Source organism: Saccopteryx leptura, chromosome 7 (assembly GCF_036850995.1).
Source record: "Saccopteryx leptura isolate mSacLep1 chromosome 7, mSacLep1_pri_phased_curated, whole genome shotgun sequence".
NCBI classification, from domain to species: Eukaryota; Metazoa; Chordata; class Mammalia; order Chiroptera; family Emballonuridae; genus Saccopteryx; species Saccopteryx leptura.
This window is the reverse complement of record NC_089509.1, coordinates 23,815,272-23,824,265: the sequence shown is the minus strand read 5'-3', so window position 1 is coordinate 23,824,265 and position 8,994 is coordinate 23,815,272.

Sequence of the window (8,994 nt, the reverse complement as noted above, 5' to 3'; positions counted from 1 at the left end):
ATTTTGAGTTGATTTTTGTATATTGTGTGAGATGTTGTATATGGTGTAAGATAGTCACTCTCCTGTGTATGGTTATCCAGCTTTCTCAACCACATTTATTAATGGACCATTCTTTCTTTGTTGTGAGTTCCTGGCACCTTTGTCAACGATCTGTTAACTGTAAATATGTATATTTATTTCTGCGCTTTTTATTTTGTTCCATTGGTCTATATGTCAGTTTTTATGCTAATCATATATCATTTTAATTATTTTTTTCTATTTTTGTGAGAAACACCATTGGAATATTGATAAGTATCGAATCGAATTCCTAAAATGTAGTATGGACATTTTTAATGATTTTCATTCTTTATATTCATAAAAACAGGGTATCAATTTATTTGTCTCTTTTTCAATTTCTTTCATCAGTGCCTTATACTTTTCAATATACATATTTTTACCTCTTTAAAAATTAATAAAGGAAACCTCAATTAAATTTAGAGTCAGCAGGAGCTGTTGGGAGAACTCTCATGCCCTACTACTTATCCTCAATTACCTCATACAAAAACAGACATACTTACCTTGAATCCCTTACAGAAAGGTGCTTTCTATTTTACTGCCCCAGCAGGAAGAAGAAATTTTTTCTCCTTAACTGGCAGCAGCTCAATCAATGAGAGAGTATCACAATTCAGCCAATAAAACACACTATAAACTGTTTTCTCCAATGAACTCTTTGTTTATAACAAACTTAAAGTATTTTTTTTAGGGGGGGGGGAGTTCTGTATTCAGGTAAACATTTTGATTATAACGAATGATAATAGACAACCCATGTGACAAAGTAGTTTATTGTTTGGTGTAGCCTTCTTATCTCTAGGATGATTTTCCAGGTGATTCTTCAGAATCTGACATCAGTGCCCAATACAGGCTTTCCAATGACAATGCATGAGTTTTAAAGGCCACTACCTCTATCTTTCTTTGGATGCTGAGTGTGAGTTTATCCTACGCATTTAATCCATATTACATTAAGAGAAAGAAAGAAAAAAAAAACACTCTAAAATGCAACCTTTGTTACAAAATTTAAGAAATCAAGAGTTAAGATATATTTTTTCACAAAAATTGTATCATTGAGACTCTATCTTTTTCTCTAACTTTTGAAGAATTTATATAATCTTTAAAAACTCAGAGTAATACACAAACAAAATATATAAAGGTGGGCATAATATATTAGAAAATGCTGAAGTATTAAAAAACTTAATTCTATTGGAATAGCAATTCTCTACTGGAAGCTGTAGTTTACAGACTGTACCTGATGTGGGATAAAGTAATTGTGATATAGTCTCTCACTAATAAAGTACTTAATTAAGAAACATTCTTTCACCACATAATTTAATTTATCAGAAGCACAGACTGTCTTTGTCTCTCTTCTTAAAGTATATTTTTAATTTCTGTATTACTCACCTAAGGTTTACTTAATCTGAAAGCTTTCATAATTTTTTCTCTTTATTTTCAAACTTTGCCATAAATACATGCAACACTAAATTTAATCCCTTCATGAGATTTCTGCATACCATCTAGCACATATGACCAAAAACTTGCAAGCTTTAGAGTCAACAATTATAAGGAATCAAAGTATCTTCCAGAAAATGGTGGACAAAGGAATCAATAAGTTAAAAATAATAGCTTTCATTTTATTCAAAAAATAGTTTAATAGTCTTATAAATTTTTAATCCCTACAAAGCAGAAGCTACATTTAAAGTAGTTCTTTAGCACAGATTCATTAGTACAATGTTGTGTGGTCAGAAATATAACAAACAGAATGGCATTTCAGTTAGTTGTCTAAATTTTCTTGTCTAATTCCTTTGGCTAGAACTTTCTGTTTTATATTCAATAGGAATGGAAAGAATGGCCATTCTTGTCTTATTCTCATTCTTAAAAAAAAGCTTTCAGCTTTTCACCATTTAATATTTTGTTAGCTGTGGGCTTATCATATATGACTTAAATTATATTAAGATACTTTCCATCTATTTCTAGTTTGTTGAGTAATTTTCATGAAAAGGTGTTGAATTTTTAGTGTTATTCAAGTCCACTGTTTTATTATTGCTTTTCTGTTTGGATTATCTATTCCCTATTGCAAATGGAATATTGAAATCTCCTATTATTGCTCTATTATTGTCTACTTTCTTTTTAGTTCCATTAATATTCATTTAACATATTTAGGTGCATATATAATTACAATTGTTATATTCTTTAAATGAATTGACCCTTTACCATTATGTAATAACTTTCTTAGCCTCTTGTGATGGTTTTTGTCTTAAAGTCTATTTTGTAAGATATATGCTGTCTTTTATTGCATGGAAAATGTTTTACTATTTCTTCTATTTCAGCCTATGTGTGATCTTAAAACTACATATGTGCAGATATTTAACATATATAAGTTAAAGGATCACAGAGGAAGATAAAATATTAGGAGCCAAATTGTTGTGGTAAGATAAGAGAGAGAAAAGTTTTGAAATTATTTTGTTTTTACTTTTCATTACTTGAGCATTTAACTTTGTTTAAATATGGTGTATAATATTTAAAAAAAATAAACAATGATTAAAAATAATAGTTATTCACCACATTAGAGAAAAAAGTTGCTTTTTAATTTTTTTTATTCTTGCTTTCAAAATCTAGTGAACAAAACACTTTAAACACTGTGTTTTTAAGTTAATAATAATAATGTGAGAAGAATATACACCAGAATTCAGCATCATTCACAAATATAACAAAAATAACTCCAGCTGATATGGAACCTTGCTTTTCCAACTTTCCCAGGTTGCTCAAAGAGGAGGCTATAGAAATTACTGTCTCTTCATCTTATCACTATAGTGCAGTGTAAAGTACTCAAAAACATTGCATGCCTGTCAATGACTAATAATTTTTTTCCCTCTGGAATATTTGTGGCTTACAGATAACTTACACTATTCAAAGACAGACATTTGTTTATTTTTAAATTTCTTATACTCCAGTTTCCATTATAATAGGAAATTATCATTTGACTGATAGTTGTAGAAGAATTTTGAGAATGGAAGTTAATTTATTTTGTCATTTGTGAATTAAATAAAAGCTTTAACATGTAGTGTTATTCTTATGTATCTGTCATATCATCATATATGGAAGTCTATACCCAACAACATGCTTATCAGTTCATTCAATCATTGATATACTATTTTTCCCCAACAACTTGACATTTTTAAAAAATTATTAATGTATTTATTTTTAAACAAATACTTATTGAACACCACCTTTGTACCAAGCCCCAGTCTAGACTTTAATATTCAAAGACAGACTAATATCCTTATTTTTTATTCTCATTACAAAGCATAAGAGCCAAGTTTCTTACAAAAGAAGAAGCTGCCTTACCAATGACTTCTCTGTCCTATAGCAGGTCTCTGAACTTTCTGTTTCTTCTGTTTGGAACACTTTCCTCCATAAAGTTGGTATCCATATTGTTGTGGTTTTTGGTTTTGTTTTGCTTTTTTTTTTTTTTTTTGACAAACAAGGCCCTAGACTTTCTATCATTTAGTTAAATTTTATCTTCTTGTATATCTTTTTCTTGACTGAATTTTTTAATTGATATATTTTTGTATGTAAACTTGTCACTGTTTCAATTTGTATATATATTTTCTGAAGGAAGAAATAATGCCTTTTATTAATATGGTTTCTTCAGTACTTACAGTCTAAATAATAAATACTTGTTGACTTCTAGCAATTACATTTTGTATATGGGGGAATACAGGTAAACTATACATCTATTTCTATATACATATCTATATCTATGTATAGTATGTATCTATATAATTTAGAAAACTGTAACTATTGGTCCTGGTCATTTTGCTCAGTGGTAGGGCATCGGCCCAATGTGTGGAAGTCCTAGGTTTGATTTCCAGCCACAACACATAGGAAAAGTGCCTATCTGCTTCTCCACCCTTCCCCCTCTCCTTTCTCTCTGTCTTTCTCTTCTCCTCCCATAGCCAAGGCTCCATTGGAGCAAAGTTGGCCCAGGAGCTGAGGATGGCTCCATGGCCTCCACCTCAGGTGTTAAAATGGCTCTGGTTGCAATGGAGCAATGCCCCAGATGGGCAGAGCATTGCCTCCTGGTGGGCATGCCGGGTGAATCCCAGTTGGGTGAATGCGGGAGTCTGTCTCTCTGCCTCCCCATTTCTCACTACAGAAAAATACTGAATAAAAAAAAGCTGTAAGTATTAAGTCATAAATTAGAGGAGTGGAATAGCAGTGATTTGCAAAGTTGATCCTTGACCACCAGCAGCTAGAAACCTGTAGAAATGCAAATTATTAATTGGATGTCTGTGATTGGGTTTCATTCAGCAACATGTATGCTAATGAGCCCTCCAGGTGATTCTGATGAAAACCCCTGGAATAAAAAAGTAGGGATTTTTCATAGATTCATGTTGTCACAGTGAGCTGCACTGTTTCTTATGATGTGTGTAGTCTAGACCCTTTACACTGACTGGTGTGGTCATAAGGCTCTATTTGGTGCTACTTGAGCTTTGTTTCTCTAACATAGCCTTTCCAGTCTAAATTAGCCTATTCTTCTCCATGAATCAGCACTTTCTACATAAAGCAAGAGAAGGGGCCTGAGAAGTCAAAAGACTTGCAGATGACGTCAACAGAACCCCTGTGGAGGAGTTCCATAGAAACAGAATGATTTTTTAGTTTAGAGAGATGACTTTAGGTAAGCTGTTGTTATTTTTACTTAGACCTTGAAGCTATTGTGTCTATGACAAAAATAATCGTACATACTTGACATTTTCATGTTTGACTAATTTTTAGTGTTCTATGCATTATATTTTAAATGATACTTTAAAAGGCTTAGTGCCTAGTTGAAAATGACTTCATTAAAACTAACATTAAAACATTTGTTTCCAGGGCACAAGCTGCAATTTAAAATAAAAAGCAAAGAAAAGATTAATGTGTAATACCAAATAAAATAAAATTCTGTCATTAGCTGTGCCACCAACATTCAGCAGAATATTTAAACATTTGTCAGGGTTTCAGTTTTATCTTATTTTTTAAAAAAATAAAAATGTAGTAATTAGAATAAAATGATTCAAAAATCTCTTTTACCTTTTAGATAAAAATATATTTACTTAACTATAAGTATCTATTTATGTAATTTTTCATGTATGTATGAATATATTTCAAATCCCTGGCATTCCATTCAAATATAAATCTATATCAGTGTTTTAATTTTATTTAAATAAACTTGTTTTAAAATAAAATAAGTAATTCATTTTAAATGAATAAATAATCACATTCATTTTATAAATATAGCATGTAATTTAATGTCAAATTGTAAATTGACATTTACAATTTTTATCAGAATAATAGTTTTAATGATGGTCAATTAATTTCAAATTGTTAAATTGATGAATCAGAAAAAAATTTATTGATCGCTAATTTCTTTTCAGAAATAATATATGAGTTTACCCCTCTACTGATGGTATTTGAGAAGCTTTACCTTAACAATGTACAATAGCATCATTGTTTTTACCTTTGTCAATAGGAAGATGTAAAAAATGTCATCTCACTGTCATAGTGTTTACTCACTTGATAAAAAAATATTTCACTTATCATGTGTCTATTAACCATAGCTCATTGCATGTTTTTCTTTGAGATTTTGATATTGAGATTAGTCCCATTTTTAAAAATTATGATGTTTGTCTTTGTCCTAAAATTTTGTTTGTTTTCATTACATATTGTTCTCATGCCAACTTGATATAGTAGACAGACAGCTATGAGGAGAGCAAGAACAATAGGCCAGGTGCAGAAAGTCACCAGAGCAGAATACCCCAGAGTGCCTAGTAATGAGCAAACTGAGAACACAAGTATATATTTTAAGTTGGGACTTGACCTTCAGGGTGTCCTTCTTCTTCCTAGCATATCACTGGACATGCAGTTTAGACCCCTTGACCTTTCATATTGTTGGTCATGTAGTTCAACACTCCCCTGACCTTTCCTCCCCAGCATGTGTCTAATCCTGTAGCAGACCTCTTGGAGGAGAAACAAGGGAGCTGGAGAACAACCTCATACAACTCCCATACAAGCCCTTGCACGATCACTTCCTTAGACATTAAACCCTCAGGAAATGTGGTTCTGATCAACATCAAATAACCTTAGGAACATATGCTTGGGTCTACTGACCATAGAGACAGAGTTTTGGTCAAACTGGAGATAATGTCCAGGTCTCAGATGTGTTTCAGCTCCAGTCCCAGAAATGCAGCAAAACCTGATGAAGGGACGTCACGGCTCATGTCAGGACCAGCTACAATGACTAATGACCTCTTAGTGCTGACCAATCAGTAGAGACCACGACCGTGAAAAGATACACCTAGAAAGCTGATAAATAGTCTATTGTGATTATCCCCTAAAATCTCCACCTTTAAAAACCCTTCAGAGATGGACTCAGTGCACGCTCTGTCTCTGGAGCACACCTGCACTTTCCCTCCCCGTTTTTTCCCTCAAGGTGCCTATCTTCACTTTCTTCCTCCTAAGCTCCAAGGTCCTTTTTTAAAATTCCTCTGTAACTTGTTTCCTGAGTCCACACGCCTAGCTGGCTCACTTTTTTAACTGATCACTTCTTCTACCTCTGTGACTTTCTAAATAAACTTTTGCTTATATCTGAGTCTTGACCCTTATTCTTTCTTGGCCAAACTCAAGGGAGAGGTATAACATCTAGTCTCATTTGCCATGAAAAACCTTATTTCCAAGACTCTGAAATTTAAGTCAAGGTAGGTGTATTCATAAAGAATGAGATTGCAAGTCAGGGAGACAAAGCTTTTATTACAAACGAAAACTAGTTTCAAGAAAGGAGAGTCAAGCAGAAAATATCAGAAGCTGAATTTTAAGAATATTGGTAAGGAAAGAAAGCCACAAATATACACTACACATTTTCTAATTTGCTATGGAGCTTCCCAGTTTTAGCTAACTTAGGATCACAGATGGGGTCATGAGTTATGGCTGCAGGTGGATGTCATAAAGAAGGTTAGCGAAGAGGTCACAAGACATAGGTCAGTATGTCAGTTTTCCTTGGAACCTATGAAATAAACTTTGTGGTTAAATGAGCAATACTGGGTGTGATTTGAAATGTCACATAGACAGTCAGAGCTCTAACTGCCAAAGTGGTTCATCACTCAAGCAGAGCCAAAGACCAAATTGGAGAAAGGCAGAAAGGTCCAGATATTTGGTCATAAAATTATGATATTAGGTTCCACAGTTACTGAATTGTGTGTGTGTAATAAATTTGTAGTTCATATTTTTAAAAATATTTTTATGCTGTTTCCCAGAAAACAGAAATTTCACTATGTAGTCAAATCTTTCATACTTATACTTTATGGCTCCCAATTTGGTATTATCCTTAGCTAGATCTCCTCAGTTTATAAAGAATGTATGCAGGTGTGCATATATTTTGTATAATGGACGCTTTATATCTTTATACATTTCATCATATACCTCATCAATATTTCTTTCTGGTGTTAATTTGGTTTTTTTAAAATTTTCTATTTATTTATTTTAGAGAGAATGAAAAGAGAGAGCAAGAGATTTTTGTATGTAACTGACTGAAGATCGAAGCCAAAACCTTGGCATATAGAGATGATGCTCTAACCACCTTGCAAGGGCTCTGGTGTTAATTTGTAAGATAGAGATAAAAGTATTTTCCCTCAAATGTATGCCACTCCAGAATATACCTCTTTGGCACAAGAATTATTTTTGAGCTGTTATTCTTAAGAAATAGCATATACAGGAAAATTTATGAATACTAAGTAGCAATTATCTTTTTATAAGACATATTTACATTTATAAAGGAATATTCTATTTCTAATAGTGTCTTCCTCTCTATATCAGGAAGAGGAATTTCTAGAAACTCCTCATCAATGGAGAAGCCAATGGCTTGTATCTGCATAAAAATCTTACCCTTGTTTATTATCTTTTTCCTGGTAACCTACCATTAACTGCTTCTCACAACTCTCCAACATATTTCTTTTGTCTTTAGCTTAAGGTGATATTTAAGGCGGGGACTTGGATCATTTCAGGAGAGTTACTTAGTTTTTTAGGGTGTGTCCCATGTACACAGGAAAGATACCTGTTATTAAACTTCTATTTGTTTTTCTCCTGTTAATCTGTCTTTTATTAAAAGGAGGATCTTAGCACAGAACATATAAAGTAAAGGTAAAACTATTTTTTCCTCCCCTACACTGGTCATAATTTTATAGACACCATCATATCATATATTCACACACACAACATTATTAACTGTCTTCCATGTTTCAGGTTCTGCATTAAGCATGGTAAGACAGTATGGGAAAAAACAGACTATCTTTCTAATAATGACTAGATTCTGAAGAAGAGTAACAGAAAATAAATTAAACAATTAAATGGAAAAATTAATGGAATGGTAGCTATTTTTAGTGTTAAATAGGGATTTACAAAAAAGATCATGTGGAAAGCAGAATTCTAAGATCTTCCTAAGATTCCTACTGTCTGGCACACACACCCTGTATAAGCCTTTTGCTTTGAGTGTGATGGCATAAGGTGCTCTTCCGTGTGGAAGAGGAAGAAACTTTACTCTTTAAGATTTTTTTCAGCTGGTTTAATAATTAAATCTACATAAGACAGATTAATAAGATAAAATAATCATACTTAATTACATATGTGTATATGGGATCCTCACCTACATGAGTGGTTCAGGGACAGAAATTAAAATGAGGTATACATGGTATTCTGAACTAAGGATAAGGTAAGGTGCCTCAGGAAAGGCAAGCCATTCACGGGGAGGGAAATCGTTGAGGAGGATGAGATGAACAGGTGTTCAGTATTAGTAGTTTGCCATGGAGATAGGTCAAGAAGGTTATTTCATATAATCTCTCACTATGGGCAAGGCCCCTAGTTTAAATTCTAACAAGGAGAGAAGGGAGAGTCAGAAGTTTCTCTTGAGCCAGCAGGGCCTTGGTTGCCTTT